Raw genomic sequence first — 18,288 nt, forward strand, 5'->3', positions numbered from 1 at the left:
CCGGAGCCCTCCACTACGGCACCTCTTTCCTGTTTTCTTCTTTCACTCCCTCCCTTATCCCATCCCTTACGGCGCGGTTCAGGTGTCGAACGATATATGAGACATACTGCGCCATTTCCTTTCCTCAAAGACCGATTATTATATTGTTAACACACCGAAAGCACATACTGACACATTAAGCACCGCATCCTTCTAGTCTCTTTCGGAATCGCAGAGGGGTCTAGCCAATTGACGAACAACGAACATCTCGCAAAACGCCCTATATGACTTCTGCAAAAACCAGAGGGTATCGGGATTCTTGCACCAGAAAGTTGGGCAATCGGCGCGTCGGATGAGGGTTCTTTTCTTCCAAGTAGTCTCCATCGATCAGGGAGGTGACCTACCAAGGTCTAAGGCCTACGTAGACTGCGAAACGGCATCGGAGCGTAGTGCTTCGGATGAACGACTGCCACGTGGGGCACTGCTATGTCTAGGTGGCCTAAGCAAGGCACCGTAGCGGAACGCTTCCGAAGGATGACGAACACGCGAGGCAGCATGTTTAGGTGGTATAGGTCGATTACAGGCCGGCACCTTAGCGGAGTGCTTTCGATGAAAGATTACCGTACAGGGCAACATCATGCCTAGGTCGATTACGGGCCTGCACCGCAGCGAAGTGCTTCGGGTGAATAACGAACACATGGGCACCTCGGCATCGCATCGGTATGCTTAGAATGAATTAAAAACACGAGCAGCCCCACTCGCCAATGGTTGCCCAGGGCCGACAACGGCGCCACACCGCCGCGGAAAGCTTCGGATGAATGAAAAGCTTGTAGGCCAGAAATACGTCAAGGGGCAATAGGTCTATTATGGGCCAGCACCGTCCTTCCGATGAAGGACGAGCGCGTTGAGAATCGCAAGGACTTAGTTGATTACGGCTCTTCATCGCAATGGAGTGGTTCGGAACAACAGCTACGTAGCGCATAGTCAGTGAGCGCCGAAATCATAGCTTGAGACCATTTTCCCACTTTCGTCTGCATTGGCATGAGCCCGAGCAACGAACCGGAGATCTTGTCATCGAGCAGGGCGCCGCTAAATTCTAACAAGCCTTGCGGTTCGACTACCTCTCCTGCCTGGCGCTGCTTCCATTGCTACAGTTTCAAAAGGGCAAGGATTCATGAAGGCTCAGATTAGCATTTGTTCACACTCTTTGCAGCACAAAAAATTTGGCCGAGGATTTGCTTAGCTAATCCAGGATATACAAAGCTGTTCATTAGCGTTGCCACTGACATCGAAGTCTACGTTGATTTTGAGGAAAGGAAAGGCGCATAGCTGGCTCTATGGGTCAGTGGACACCTCATTCGCGCTTTGAGGTACGCGGCGGTGGTTAGAGAGATGTGGACTGCAATAATTAGCGCTGACAACGTTGTGGCAGACACGCGGCACTGCAGCAATAGGCCGCAGCGTTCATTGGCTGAACAACCTCCCGCGATCAACCAATAACTGCCACCTGGCAGGGTGGGCCATGCCAACGTACATTCCAATAAATAAAATTGTAGAGCTATGCTTACGGGTTTCAGCGGAAGCCGACTGCCCCTCCCCCACCCCCGGCATACGAATTCTTTCAACACTCTCTTTCTTCCGATAGATATGGCCGCGTGGTCGACCAACGGCGCCGGCATATCGGTCGAAGTAGTTCAGTAGTTCCGTCTTCGCCACCGCTAACGGTGTGTTCTTGTTCAGCTCGATATCACGATGCTTTCGACTTTCCCGTCGGAATGTAAATATTCACTTCTGCCGGCATGGCGAATATCCGAGCACCCCACAGCACACACCTTTCGCAATATCCGACGTGGACTACCACACACCTCGTTAACGCGGCATTCGAATGCGGGCACGTGCGCACGGCTGCGTATTTTGAGGAAAGTGCACAGTAACTTTCTCGTATTGCTGTGCAGGACTTAGCAGCAGCCCTAGCTGGAATTGCGAGGAGGACAAGGAGGAAAGGAAAGACGCAGTATGGAGCCGCATGGGCGTGCGTAGGCAGGAATGTGAAATTGAATGAAGAAAGATAAAAAGACATGCCACGGCTTGCCGAGCTTGCTGGCGGAGCCCTCCGCTACGCCACCTTTTTCTCAGTTACTTGTTTCACTCACTCCTTTATCGATGCCTGACTGACACATGTTCTGAGCACTGCAAGCATAGGTTGTTCTCCATATATACGTTTTGCCAATGTCAGTATTACAAGTGGCAATTTATACTGCACGTTAAAGTACCCCGCGAGGTCTGAATTATCAGGAGCCCTCTGCTAAGGCACCTCTCTCTCTTCTTTCACTCTCTACTTTCTCCCTTTCCCCATTGCAGGGTTGAGGTGTTCACCGATATGTCAGAGATTTAACCTACCTTTCCTTCCCCCCCGCAATTTTTCTTTCTTTCCATCCCACGTCCTAGAAATCAGCAGCGGCACACTGTAACCACTATGAAAATGAAAATTGCTTTTGGGGAAAGGAAATGGCGCAGTATACGTCTCACATACCGGTGGACACCTGAACTGCGCCCTAAGGGAAGAGATAAAGGAGAGAGTGAAAGAAGAAAGGAAGAAAGAGGTGCAGTAGTGGAAGGCTGCGGTATAATTTCGACCACCTGGGGATCTTAAACGTGCACTGACATCGCAAAGCTCACGGGCGCCTAAGCGTTTCGATGGAGGCGAAACGCTAAGGCGATGTCAGTGCACTATCCCTGCCCCGGATTAGGGGCGTAAGGTTTAATAGTTTTCTTCATAATCAATAAGCCACAGCAGCAGATGGGTTTTGATATCACGTGCGCAGCTGCACCAGCATCAAAGTACAGGCAACAGCATCGAAGAAAATCTCGTGGACAGCTCGTTTGGGAGCACGTTGCTAGAGCACACCGCAGGGTAAACGGACGGGAGGCCGCCCGTGTCCAGTACCTTTTAAAGCTCTAGCTTTTAAAGCGAAGAGTCATGGACCTAACCGACGATCACGCGACCACTCCTTGCCCATAGCCGGCGACTCGCGCTAGCTTGGTCCTAATCACTCGGGGCAACAAAAGAAGTCACAAAAAGGGCTATAAACAACGACAAATGCGTCCCATAATAATAATTGGTATTTTGGGGAAAGGAAATGGCGCAGTATCTGTCTCATATATCGGCGGACACCTGAACCGAGGGAAGGGATAAAGGAGGGAGTGAAATAAGAGGTGCCGTAGTGGAGGGCTCCGGAATAATTTCGACCACCTGGGGATCTTTAACGTGCACTGACATCGCACAGCACACGGGCGCCTTAGCGTTTTTCCTCCATAAAAACGCAGCCGCCACGGTCTGGTTCGAACACGGGAACTCCGGATCAGTAGCCGAGCGCTCTAACCACTGAGCCACCACACCGGGTACAAACGCGTCCCAAGATAACCTGCTGTGACTGGACGACGCAGCGTTCTGCGTTCCTGTGCAGTACCAACCGCAGCAGTAATGATAGAGCTACCACAGGCGAAGTGGCACATAAGACTCGTTGTGGAAGGGTCATAGATGCAGCCGAGGCAGAGCGACATGCTCGGAACGCTGCACGTAAGTGGGAAACGGGAGCCACAAACGTGCTGCGTGTCTAACAGAAGACGAACGCTGTCGGGACGCTGCAATGCATCTCGAAGTCCTACTGGCCTCACGTTTTCTGGTGGCATATTTTAAAGAAAACTGTGCGGTCATTGCAGCTGGCGCGAGCAGTCTTCCACGCAAGACTAAATAGGCATTCGCGATAAAGGGCGCCGCTGTCGCGGAGCAAAAATTACTCACCTTAGGCAAAACAAAGATCCCTCGTTGAACTCAAGCTTCTTTAAGAGCAAAATAACGCAAGGCTGGCCACCCGGCGCCGGTCGTGACAGGGCCTTAGCGCAGCCAGGAAGGCTTGAGCACAGGACCATCCAGAGAACAAGCGATAGGCCTAGCGGCCGCAATCCGCCAGCTGCCGTGACACAACGTGCGAGCGTTCTTGGCAGCAGCCGTTCTACGTGTGTATGAAAATGTTGATGATGATGATTGTGATGTCATACGAGTTTATATGTCATTGTTGTTAGCCTATCAAAGTATCAAAGGATAGCACATGCCCACACTGGGGGATCGGCCAAGAATCGGGTGGCTGTTCGCCTGCACTCAGTTATTAAAAACGAAAAACACGCGGCAATGCAACACCGGTAGATTCTACCTCATGAGCAGAGAAAGGACAAGAGTTTTGATTTCGAAATAAATAATAATACTAATAATATTAATGTGGGGATTAAAAAGAATTATTAAGTCAAAATGTAATGATTTGTAGAAAAGAAAATTTTGTTACACATAGCAAGGCATACGGTCCTTGCCGATGGTACGTGGTCCTGAACCGAGCCATAAGGGAAGGAATAAAGGAGGGAGAGCAGCGATGAAGCCACTCACTGCTTCACGGTTGCCATGGTAACGGCGCATGAGCACAATTGGCCTCTCCCATGTAACATGGTATCGGCGCATACGCACAACTTTCCCCTCGCGTGTACCACGAAATGCTCGACTGGTAGCCTAGTGTAGCTCCCGCTACAAAACATTTAGGACACACAGGTCCTTGAGCCCCTGCACGGCCTCACTGCACTCAAACGTTCATGTCCCGTATAACAAGTGGCAATTTATAGTGCACATTAAAGTACCCCGCCAGGTCTGAATTATCAGGCAGCCTCTGCTACGGCACCTCTCTCTTCCTTCTTTCACTCTTTATATACTTTCTGCCGTTCCCCACGGCAGGGTTGAGGTGTTCACCACAGGGTTGAGGTGTTCACCGAGATGGTACGCTATCCTTTCAAAAAACAAAATTTTCTTTTCATCCCCCATCCTAAAGCTTAGCAGCGGAACACCCCTAACCACTATGAAAATGAAATTGGTTTTTGGGGAAAAGAAATGGTGCAGTATCTGTCTCACATATTGGCAGACACCTGCACCACACCCTCAGAGAAGGGATAAAGGAGGGAGTGAAAGAAGAAAGGAAGAAAGAGGTTTCCTGATAGCCGTGCACTGTGACACCTGCATCAAAGTACAAGCAGCAGGCATCGAAGAGTCTCGGGAGCTCATTGCTGCAGCATGCCATGGGGCAAACGGAAGGAAGGCCACGCCGCGTCCAAAACGTTTAAAGTGCTAGCTGTTAAACAGAGCCATGGACTTCACCTATGATCACGCGACCACTCCTTGCACGTAGCCGGCGCCTTGCGCTAGCTTCGTCACAATCACTTGGGGCGTGCAGTGGCAACAAGACAGCGCTAAAGACAACGCCACATGCTACAGCAACCAAAGCCCATGATCAGATATGGGAACCTTCAAGTGTTTAATGCACTTGCAACCGAAGTTCCCATTGTTACTCTCACTGATGGCAGCATCATGTGCAGTTTGGTTTGAATCTGTCTTGTTACAGCATGCTGCATTGCCTAACATTTACGTCCACCACGCAGTAATGTGCAGGAGCGCTATATGCACTGTTGACATGTGCAGAACCCAAAGTAGACACTGGACCAAGCACAATGTTCATGTTCCGAAATGAGATGCTGTAAACAAGTAATTTTCCTCAAGCTTAATATTTCACAAAATCAGGTAAAGTCCTGAGGAATAAATTTTGGAAAGGAATAAATTTTGGAAAGGATAAGTGACAAGCTCCTTAGCGCTCTTTTTAACCACATTATTCAGGGGAGCAATTTCTTGCAATGTGCTGTTTATATGAGTCGTGACAAAACGAGCAAATTAGGTCTTCACAAAAATTCAATTCAAAAGTCGTTTTACATAAAATTGGATGAAGCAACCTGTATCTAATGGTGCTAAGTAATGTCTGCTCTTAATGATACTGATGGGTAAAGCTTCAGTGTGCCCACACACACTCTCAGCAAAGACAAGAGCCAGAATTTTTGCAAAATATTTTTATTCCCAATGCATGGCAAATGGCTGAGGCTTAGCAATGAGAGGCTGTGAGAGATGCCCACGGGAGACAAACCATCCTCCACACCACCGTAATATTCAGTCAGCACAGATTCATGAAGGTCTCTTCAAGGAACAGCCAGTCTCTTAACTGAACAAACCATCAAAACCACTACTATATGATAAAAGGGGAAAATATTTTACATAACGAATGCTTGTAGAAGACTATCTTTCATGACTAACAAAAATATTGGTGTGCTCATAAAGCGCATAAAATATCACTAACACAACACAAAATGTTTGTTTGGAGTCCATTTAGCTAACGTTCATGTCAGTGGCATGCAGCATAAGACCAAAGCTGTCGCCACTCGTGTATGTGGCATTCGTAGTTGCATATGACAGCCATAAGGTACCCCATCAGTAAAAACATCACAGCTCACTCTTTCAAAACTCCTTGCAAGGCTGGAAACCTTCCTCACAACCAATTCTTTCCCTGTCCCCTATTCACAAGCCTGTGTTACCAAAGCTAGGACTCCTTGTCGGCTGAAGGCACTTCGAGCACGCGTAGAGAGTCCGTCAGCCTTGCTACCCGCTCCCCTTCAACAACATCCTCTATGATCCACGCTGGGTATCCCGCCTGCTGCTCAATTTCTTTGCACGATCCTTCGGCATTCTCCTTTGGAAGGCACATCAGCAGTCCACATGAGAAAGGAAAACAGGAAACTTGTAACTCACTAACGCCATAAATTTTACGAGTGCAACCTATGAAATAAACTTGAAATGAAATTGCTGCTGTTTTACCACAATTCCTGTATTGCCGCAAAATTGCTGCAATTCCTGTGTTATGATTATATATTTTTCATGCACTCCTCTCCACTAATGCCCCCAGAGGCCTTGGAGGTACTGAAATAAATAAATAAATAAATAAAATAAATAAATAAATTCCTATGCTAATATATTGGCAAGAGATTTTGAGAAAACACCCCAAATGATGCTTTAACTTGTTCATTGCATCTTGGGTGTCCGGTGGGTGATCCAAGATACTAAGTCACGCGATGAATCCGTCGCTATGCTCTGATTTATCAAAGAGCGTGTGGAAAGGACACACGCCATGTCGCTGTTGCCATTTATTGCCGTTTCCAGGAAGTTCGCATTGCTAAGTAAAAAAAAAATTTTTGGCTACAGTTGTACTAAGGGCAGCGTTATCTGTGTGAAGACAAGAAATTTTCTCTATGTGAAGCCTCGACAAGTGCCAGAGACCTCCCTACTCCACCCTCCACAAGAACCACGCATCCATCACCAACCCGTTGCCTGCCTCCACACACCAGAAGCCCATGCAGCAGCAGAGCAAAAAGAGCAACAGTAAAATCAAATCCAAAGAGACAGTGGGAAAGTCAGCTGCCCTCCAGAAGCATCCCCAACCGGCCACAGCCTCACCATGCCCCACTAGCTAGGGGGCCGCCAACATAGACACCCTCTAGAAAAATTCTGTTGCACTCGGCTTTAAGTAAAAGCATTCTTTAAAGTAAAAGCATCAAAGTAATCACTGAGCGAAAATCCAACTGCTATTACAGCGTTCTCGCATCAGGTTTCATGATTGTCCTGTCAATTTTGTTTACTTTTCTCCTGGTACTACTCAGAGCAAAGCATCTGAATTACATTAAAAAAATCTGAAAAGAGTTTCACCCAAAAGGAGACAACAACATATCTTTCCAAGGAACAACTGGGGATTTCCGACAGGAACATCATCGCTTTCATGTAACTCTAAACTCTGCATACATTTTAGCACTTCCTGACGGTGAAAGTTTAAAAAATTGTGTTGTATCTATTTTCAAGAAGCTGTGAAAGACATGAGAAGGAAATCCTACAATAGAGAAAAAAAATTCGACTGATTGTCAGTCAGTGGCTCAACAGAGGTCTCGGCCGAATGCCCGTGCGTTAGTTTGAAGGAGGTGCCCGTGGCGGCCAGCAGGGCAGGAAATTGGCTCTGATGGGCAGCGTGTGGATCACAAACCGCACTGAGCGCTGCTGCATCTGCACCAAGTTCTGGGTGTGGCCGAGCAGACCGAAGCCTGTCACACCTGTAGCACCGTGGCAGCCATGCTTGTGCATCAGCCGAGCTCCTGGAACAACAAAGGCAAAAAATTTGTTTTAACACAGTTTCTGCACAAGCAGGAGTGAAGTGAAAGTCAATGCTCACTTGGTCACAAAATACACAACTGATGAATAGTCGTACAATGCCTCTCATTTCATGATATAAAAGGAAAGAAATGTAGCTGGTCTGATAAAGACCTGCTTTGATCAAAATGAAAAGTTTTCCTCGTCAAAAGTCTGCAATTTTGTGGTAGCCTTCTTGCATGCAGACAGTGAAGTACTAGTAAGTGGAACACACATACTTGCACTTGCAAAATGTGAGACTGCACAGATACTACCAGCATACCCTGTAAGGTGGTAGTAACTCAATTACTGCAGTCTTTAATGTTGGTCGCCAGGTTATCACTGTCCCCCTTCCCATGGGCTGCTAACAAGCTAAGATATTTCCATGTAATAAACAAGGAAGCAAAAACCAGATGGGCCAAATACAGTACTTCCCAGCCCCACCACCTTCTCAAGGTTAGTGTTTTCCAATCTAATCTAACCTGTATCCTTGTTTGTACTATCCAGACACGACTTTAATTATTTTCTTTTTTCTTTTCCTTATTTGTTGGCATAACACTGGACTGAACGGCTGTGGTAGTAAAGAGACAGCCACAAGGATTGGATGCTTCACAACAGAAAACAAACAACTGGTGGTGGGGGAAGCCTCAGGCCCTTAACCAATATTTCAACAAGACGACTTTCCTTTTCTCCCACCTCTTGCCTAGCTGCGACAGCATCACTCTTCTTGCGTTCATCTTTTCACAACTTATCTTCTTCACTTCTGCCTTTTTAATCCTTCTCCCTGCTAGCCCATCCCTTCTTTTTCTCCAAATGAACTCCCCAATTTCTTTGTGCATTTACATGCCATGATGTCCTTTGCTCTCGCATATTTTGCAGAATCTACCAAGTGCAGCAACATCTCCTAAAGTGCGTGATCAAATTCTTGGAGCTTCTTTTTATTTGTTTGCACTAATGTCCTGCACTTTTCGTTTTCAATGCTATACCATATCTCATCTCATTATTTATGTTACGATTACTGTAGTGGAAGCTGTCTTCATCATGGGACACGAATTTATTATTGTTGCCCTGACCACTGCGCTGTACTTCAATTATCAACTATTTTGTTGTCACCTTCTTAAAGCATTGCTCACAGTTTGTATGCACTTTAGTATCTGTCCACTCTCTTTCTGTGAGTGCACATGTTTCACCTCTACAATACCTCAGGAAGGCATTGCAGAGACTGCCGTAAATAAGCACATAAGCAAATAGGCAACTAAAAAAAACTGCAGACACGAACAAATCAGCACCAACCATTGAGATTGAGACGTGCCATGGAGTCTATTGCATGGAGGTAGACCCTGCGTACATCTTCTTCACTGATGCCAGCCTTGCCCAGCTAAGCATGGCGCTCCGGCTTCTCCAGCCACTGGGGAGCGTTCACTGCCACCTGGGTGCCAAGGGGCTTGGTCAGTACCAGCACGTCTCCAGGCTGTGCATTGTCTGGCCTGTAAAGGGAGCATAACATTTAGCAATTAGGTTAAATGGCCAGGCTGATGAACATTCCAGTTTTTGTCTAGGGCCTTTCCTGTTGTTCTGAAATAGCTTGCCTTTAATGACGCAGTGACTACTTCTGTAGCAAACCTTCTAAAAGGATAACGTTGAGACAGGCATAGCATTACTATTGCTGTCATTCTTTGCTCTGGGGGAAGGCATATGTTCAAAGGTTTTTGCTGCAATTCTTTTTCTGTTTACATTATATTGCCATTTTCAAAATTTCACTGTCTATGCGACTGACCTGCTGGGCCTTTGCTACAAGTACTCTACTTGCAAAAAGCATCAGCGTTGACTTAGTGGAGTGCAAAATAGTATCAGAACATCTTTGGTGGGTGCGGGATAGCACTTGATATAATGACCACAATTCCAATAAGACATGGTTTGAACTTGTGCAAAAGTGAATTGTACAGTACAGTGAAAGCTCGTTAATAAGAACTCGATGGGGACGACGGTTCAAATTGACTGAAGTTCGAACAAACAAAAGTGAACAGAATATGCATTTGGGAAGCAGTCGGGTAGCGAGATTAGCCATTTCATTGTCCGAAAGTATTCCTTCATCACCTCCTACCTTTTATCTGAAGGCGTTTTTTCACCTTCAAAACTGAAGAGGTGCATAGCATTCAGTGCATCCAAACTACCGCAGCGGAGGGCCCCACTGAAGTTGCAAAAGGCATACAACCACCACTGAGCATGGTCAAAAGAACTACCGTCTCACGTCTGGCGCTTTTTGACCAAACCATATAGTGCAACCTCTGTGACTTTCAAATTCACACTTGTGAGTCGCGAGGTTGCGTAAGCATTGAAGTCGACAAGCAAAGGTAAACCGAGCGACCACACGTATATTGCCCGATTTTGCAGCCTCCCCTGGCTCAAGGCGCACACTGCCAAACCAATGAGTGTGCTTTTTGGTGATATCCTGCTTCGATAATGCTCTGGCATTGACTTCATGCATGGTTCCAACCTTCTCTTCAAGCATTTTGGCACAGTAATTACCGCAAACGGAAGACAATTCTAAATGCGGTACACCGTGTAGGTTGACTGCTCCGGCCGCAACCAATCACATGCAAAGGGCACTGAAAAACCGAGACAAATACACACAGCAAACATCAGCCAAGCTCCAACTCATTCGTTTGGCACACGTCGTCGTTTCGCGCACGACCGCATGGTTTCGGATTTGGAGTGCTGGAGACACTGCGACATGTCTGATTCACTGTAAGCATCTCGTCGCTGGCCATGTGATCAATTTCTCAACAGCAAATCCCAACACAGCAAGCTACTGAATCATTCGAGACCAACCCATACAAGCAAGCCGGCTCAGAGGTAATGCAGTTAGTTGCTACCACTAGCACAGAGAGAAACCCCTCCCCCGTTTACCCAGCCTCTCACGCCATTTTAACCCTGCCCACTTCTCCAAAGAGGTGGTGAAGCCTAGTGGGAATGTTTCTTGGTTCACCGCGTCACCCGCCCTCCAGGCATGGTGGTGGTTGTTCGAATTAACAAATTAATGGGCTTTGTTTCACACAGACCCAGTGGAGCATGGCCAGACCCAGTCGTACAGTTCGAATTATCCAGAAATTCAAATTATGAGCTTTGCCTGTACAGTCAGGTATTTCCACGGGCAAACTACATCATCAGTGTGGTGATTATTTGGGTATTAAGTAAGGTTTATCTGAACTTTGAAAACGACGCTCATGCTGGAAAAATTCATCATAGTACCCAACAGACAGAGCCTCAAATGCTCACATTTTGCATTTCATAAATGCTAACACAGACAAAAATAGCATGGAAAACTTAATTCATTGGAAAAAGAAAAAAAAAGACAAACGATTACTGCACTCACGAGATGATTTCAGACTCTGCAGACTGATGATGCCAAACCACCAATCATAGGCCAAGGATTGAGCATAGTCTGCCCTCCTGTGACCCTTGTGCCTGCTTGTTCAGCCAAGTCCTGTGGAGAAACAAATGCCATTTAAGCTATTTGCACCATGCTTATCACTTCAGTACTGGGGCATGACCTCAGGCAGTGAAAAGAGTTAAAAGCTGAAACACTTGAACAGCTGCTGTCTGACATGGACATCTCTTGTAGATCTTCTCTCAAGTTATCTCTTCACCATGCTAAGCGCACGAACTTGAAAAAGAAATCTGAGACTGCATTCAAATTTTGAGAGCTCACACAACTAGTGCCCTCACACTCACATTAGCTCTGATAGGCAGCCATGGCCTACACACACCTCAAAACATTGATGCAAACATGTTAGGCTTTACTGCAGCAGGGGCCGATCCTACCTTGACTCCCCCTGATGAGAAGAGGCACGACAATGTCCCTCTACTTTCAGTGAGCTTAGTGCTGACAGCCATTACCATCAGCACGTTATCGCAGTGGGTCATGCCAAGTGCATAAAGATCAGACAGCACATTGGCACACGCTATCTTTCCCTGCAACAAACAAAAACAATGAATAAGAAAACATCCTGTACACATGGTGCCAGCAAAGGACACCAACATGAGGCCTGTCACCTATTTGATTCATTATTGTGTAACAACGAAGATGTGTCAACGCAGTAGCGGCAGTGCTATCGCTGAGCGCGCGCTGCTGGCTGGCTCTAGAACAACCGCCGACGTAAGGTAACAAACGCTGCTATCGTATTGACACATCGTTACAATCAGATTTATTTACACGCTTATAGAAAGTATAATTATAGTGTGGTTTTGAGCCAAATAAGACTGCTCAGTAAGTGACCTGTTATCCAGACTAGCCAATAAGTGAACAAACTTAGCACTTAGAAACTCAGATTATAGAAAAAGTTTGGTGATACTCTTACAGCTACAAGAATATATATTTAATGCTGCTTTGTTTCGTTTTATCGCCTGGTATTAAAACTACAGACACATAACTTTCTGCAAAAAAATAACACTTAGTATTTTTTGTACAGTTGACTGAAGTGACAGCAGAGCACTGTGATGTTGAAGTTCGAGTATACAATCTGCCACCAGGTTACTAAATGCAGGTAAGCATTTTTTTACAATGTTGAACACTTACAGCTATGTAGGGGTCTTCAACAGATGGATAGAAGTAATCAATAGTTTGAACCAGAGAATAACCAGAATCTCCAAGGGGCACACCACTGGAATCCATGCCAATGTCTGAATGGAAAAAAAAATATGTATATTAGTCAGGTTGTTATGGGCAGCTTCTTGAAGAAAGGGAAATTTTCAGGGAAGTTATCAGAGTTACTACATTTAAAAGCACTGTACAAGGCACCCAAAATGTCTTCAATGAGGTTAAACTGTCCGCACACCATCAGTGTTGGGTTTTGTTCCCATTATGACTTAGAGAACTATAGACACCCAGCATTAGTTCGTTTTATTCTTTCAAATGATGCGTTAAACATTAGAATACTTATGCCACCATGTGGACAACTATTAGCAATAAGTAATTTGTATCTTAATTTCTTCTTTCATGATATTTCACTTTAATCAACCGAACGAGTGCTGAGACATGGGGTTCACACTTAGGTAGCATGAGGCACGAAAAAAAAACCTGTAATATAAATGCTGATACATAGTTTTAATTCACTAAAACAATTAAACCAGCTTGCTTCAAGAGCTGGAATGACAACAAGCAACATATCAGCAGTTAAACTGCCGTTCTTTTCGTGTCTCATGTGTCCTACTTGTCACACCCATCATTTGGTTGATGAAACTGAAACTTAAACAGGGCCAAGAAGAAATTCAGTTATAAATTTAGCAGTCACAGGTGAGTACCAGGTGGTGATCTATGTATTCTAATGTCTAAATCATGACTTGAAAGAAGAAAAAGTGCAAGCAAAAACTTTATTGTCTAGAGTGTTTAAATGTGAGGCTAAATTTGTACTGAAAGGGAAGATCATTCATAATCCAACACAAATACTATGTTGGGACAGACAAAAAGGAAAGAAACAGTCTACCGGCTTGTACCCGAAAGTGTAATAGCTTTATATCCAAACACCAGAATAAAGCTGGCCACACATCTGTAAATGTTTAGTCATTCTGCTGTACCAGAAGAGAGTGTCACGCATGTCTTCAGCTAGTAAACTCTTTAATTAATTATTAATCGGTGTGTATTGTAAACCAGAGCACAGCTACTTGAGCGTCCGTGTTCAGTTTGTAAAACTTAAGTACACTTGGATATTTATCAACATTAATATCATCTCACTGTCATATTTCAGTCACTGACAGCCATTGTCCCTCCCTCATGCTTTTAGTGCGAAAGCACTATTCCACATGTACCAACCCCTAGCAAGAATCTTGCCTTGTGCTTGTACTATCCCAAGCTCGGGTCAGTTCGGAGCAGCATCACGCAAGCTGCAGCCAATAGGATGAAGCTCAGGTAAGTTTGGAGAAGCATCGCGCCAACTGTAGCCATTGGGAGGAGGGCATCTCACCACCTAGGTCACATAAGCTTGTGGCAACATCACATTCTGCGCATTGGATTGTGAGAAAACTGTCCACCGTGGCAGTCAAAATAATGATTGGCCGCAAAAGGTTGCTCGGGAAGAGCAACATGAGTCGCACGATCCCTACCGGTGGCTATGATAGAAACAGACACCTGTCAATGCAGTGGCACATCCCTTAACCGCTGCGCCACTGCGCTAGTAGTGGTACGCCGCCATCTATGAATGTTAAGTAGAGAATTACCACCTCTGCCTATATGGGCATTATCCTACTAAACCCCTCAGAGTGGCACTTAAGTGTCCCCTGCTTTCACACGTGTACTTGGTTTAACTACGTTAAACCCCTACCACTTTTTTTTGTTTAAAGGATACTGAACTAGAAACATCACTTACTTTATGTGTCACGTCACTAGTGAATTTTAGGCACGACAGACTGAACAGAGTTCACTGAATGCCAGAGGTATTCTCTCACCAATGACTGATTCAAGAACTGCAATTTTATAAAACAGCAGAAGCATGGAACAAAACAGTCAATAAGTATATCCTGCATCACATAATATGTTCATTTCAATGCTGGTACAATGAAAAATCGTTAATTCCATCATGACATAAATGGCAGCCTTGTTGAGTGGCTGCACTGTTCTGAACAGAAAATAGCTAGTCATCAATTAGCTAGTCAGAAAATTACAGTCATCGAATGCCAGCGCTGCTTCTCAGAGAGGCAAAATGTTTAAAACCAAGCACCTGAGGCACATGTACACAGCCAGATCTCAACGAAGGGCATTTCAAGAAATTTGAAATAAGCAGTCACAACTTGCAGCTTTGCAAGAAAGGAAAAGCCTTTATTCGATGCGCTCTTGAAAAGCCTATAACTTAAAATTGCAAAATACAAGCGACAGCATCAGGTAGTAGCCAATAGAGATATATTGATACTGGTACTGACTCAACTTAAAACCAGCCAGAAGACACAACACAGGAGAAGACATGAGCTCAAGAGGCTGGACTAACAACTGAAATTTTATTGAAAGAAAGCCGCAAAAGAAGATCCGCAAAGACATGCGTGCGCACAGTACCCCAAAGCAGTGAAAGGAGGATATGCAATCGAAAGTCACTGGCATACTAGTGAATCTAAAAAAGCAAATTCCTTACGGCGAAAGTTTACCCACAGCTTAGCCACACGTGTCCTTAGCGTTACCGATGTAGTAAACCTCAAGTATCTACCGACAGATTTCTCCCTTCCGTAAACCACTGATGTGTTGCGGAAATTAGGCGTTCAAAGAGATAGGTCATCCTCATATTTGCGTTCAAAAGATTGAGTGTGTAGTGCCAGATTAGAATTTGCCTTCCCTCCTGTAGATTGAAAGTGCTCAGTCAGGTGCAAAATCAGACATCTGCCTGTCTGCCCATAGTAGTTGCAGCCATAAGGCAGTGGAACACAATAAACTTTATTACTTCTGCAAGTGGTGAACCTTTTTATACGTGACACTGTCCATTGTGGATGATTACCGATAGTTTTATCAAGCCTATTTTAATGGCCACGCAAAAGCCTCTTATCTTGCACTTAGCTGTTAAGACGACAGCAACATTACACTTTGCCGAGACTTTCTTGAGACTGTGTGAAATACTGTAGAGGTAAGGTATATCAGCATCATCCGAGTATGTGTTCCTTTCCCTCGAGCAAGTGAAAAGACGCTCTGACAGGTTGGTGAGATGGGCAAGTGGGAACCCAGCTGCCATTAGCTTGGAAACCTGCTATGAGAATGCGTCCTCAGCAGAAATGGCATGACTTAAGTAAAGCTGATGTCATGCATGCGATTGCACACCCATCAAGTGTTTCCATCTTTACTGGCCTTAGCCAGAGACAAGTACACCTCTTCACCACCCTTCCCTAGCCACGAGTGGCCTGACTCGTACCTAAAAAGAGGCTTCCCGGATCTTGGGCTGTAGCCCCAACAAACATGGTCGTCCACAAAGCGCAGGTCTGAACCAAGAAACTGCTAACGGTTCTGCTTAGACAATTCTGACGTAAAAAAGAGGCCTTGACTGCACACCTGCACTCCTGCACGCCGGACGTCGTCATGCGGCCGCACAGCACCATTCCCCTCTCTTTGATACCCAGGGTGTAGCTTACACGGATGCCTCCTTCGTGGCTCCTCGAGGTTCCTGCGGCTACGCCCTGTACCATCCACACCTCCCTTCTCCTGAAACCCACACCAGCGGGCCGTATCTACACCCTCCAGACGCATTGTCCCTCGAGGTCCTCGCCATTGCGCATGCCCTCCAGTCATTTGCCCTCCTTCCCTCTCTCCAAGAGTACACAGTCTATTCAGACTCACAAGCCGCTATACACCACATACAGAAACGCACCCTGACCCCTTCTCTCCAACAGGCGGTCGAACGAGCGGTCTCCGCACTGCAGCCTTCCATCGTTTTCCTCCGCTGGGTCCCTGGGCATTCAGGGATTGACGGCAATGAGCTGGCCCATCAGCTCGCCCGCGACACACTTTTCCGGGCACCGTTGATCCCCTGGCCCAAGCCCTCGGAGGACGGTGGGAGGCTCACCCTTCGCCGCACCATAAAAGAGGTCTACCTTGAGCTCCGCCTCGACAAACGCCTTTACCCTCCTCCTCATCCATCACTCACGGTGCCGGAGTCTCGCCTTCTTCGGCACATTCAGATGAATGCAGTTATCACCCCGTCCCGCCTCTTCCTCTATCGCTATCGATCGGACCCTTCCTGTCCCAACTGCCCCTGCATCTATGCGGATTTGGCCCATTGCCTCTTCTATTGCCCGGCTGCTCAGCAGTCGGGTTCCTTCCCCCCACCCTTTCTATCCATCACCACCTGGCTCGACTGGCTTGGCGCTGAAGGGGAAGAAGAACAGCGGCTTCTGGTCGCCCAGGCGGTCGACATGCTCGGCCTATAAATTATGGTCGAATAAAAGTCTTTACTACTACTACTACCTCATATCTAGTACTCTGTGGCCGTCTACTTCATGAGGAATCCCACTGCCATCACAGTATCCTGTGGATCCCAGCCCACGAAGGATAGAGGAAAATTAGGCGGCTGACAGGCTAGCTCTAGGCCATACATTCCGAACCCCGTCGCCGTCCACCTCCGAGCCTTCGCCTCCACTAACATACGGTGAAATCATAGACTACCACCGACTTAGGCACAGAAATATGCAGCCCCCCTCAAAGACCTCACTCGTCAAGAAGCCACTATATGGCGAAACATGGTATCCCGCACACTACCAAACTTAGACCGATCAGGCCCGCGCAATACCCAATAAACGCCTATCAGGGCTGCGGAGAGATTTAAAACGTCCTCCACATGGCTTGGAACTGCCCCGAACAACTTAAAGCGCATGGTTAACAGAAACTCAGCCATGGGCAGTGAAGCAACCGCGGGTGGTTTACGCGGGTGGGTGAACCACCCGCGTAATTTTATAAAGTTTACTCTCACTCTCTCTCTATTTGTCTTTTTGCGATGCGTTTCGTGGCATTTCCTAAAAGCTTTGTAAATAAATTAGTTAATGTATATAGAATATATTTTCAATGTAAAAAATACCATGCTTAAAAATGCTGCGGCAATGGCGTAGTGGGCTGAAGCAGCGGCCAGCGGAAGTGTTTTCTTAGCGCCGCCGCAGGTTCGGTTCCAGCTACTCCAGCTATAAAAGTCTTTTACTTCTTCAGTGTTTTCCAACGGTGCGATGCCGGCTTCCCGCTACAGTGAGGCTGTTATGCCATAACTTAAGATAAAACATCATTCAGGCCACTGGAAAATCAAGCGGCTCATTATAATGTAGCATTTCGGCTGAATATTGGTAATCACTAAGTCCACGAGTCTTGAGTTGACGATTCCTGTGGTAGTCATTTTAGTGCTATAGAGCCTCCAAACCGCCGAAAAGTGGTTGTCTGCCTGTATGAAGCCTGCTTGTAGCACGTGGGCCACTTTGGTCCCGTGACGTTGTGACGTCATCACAAGCTTCCCACCGGATTGTGAGCAAACTGCCCACCTTGGTAGTTCAATTAATGATTAGTCGCGAGAATTCCTCACGAACAAGATAGGTGTCGCAAGCCCCACCAATTGCAGTACCTGCCATCGCAGGGCAATGGCATGTAGATTGACCGCTCTGCGCCAGGAGCCTTATCAGGACTACTAGGTATCTGAGAGTGTAGAGAACGACCAATTCTACCATAGTACAAGTCTAAAATGATGCAATGTGGCAAACTTACATCATAT

At 46.3% G+C, this 18,288-nt stretch overlaps 1 pseudogene; it reads right to left on the bottom strand.

The window, feature by feature from the left end:
• Positions 1-7,738: 7,738 nt before the first annotated feature.
• On the bottom strand, positions 7,739-12,934 carry LOC144131525 (inactive selenide, water dikinase-like protein; annotated as a pseudogene).
• Between the last annotated feature and the right edge of the window lie 5,354 nt (positions 12,935-18,288).

This window comes from Amblyomma americanum, chromosome 1 (assembly GCF_052857255.1).
Source record: "Amblyomma americanum isolate KBUSLIRL-KWMA chromosome 1, ASM5285725v1, whole genome shotgun sequence".
Taxonomy (NCBI): Eukaryota; Metazoa; Arthropoda; class Arachnida; order Ixodida; family Ixodidae; genus Amblyomma; species Amblyomma americanum.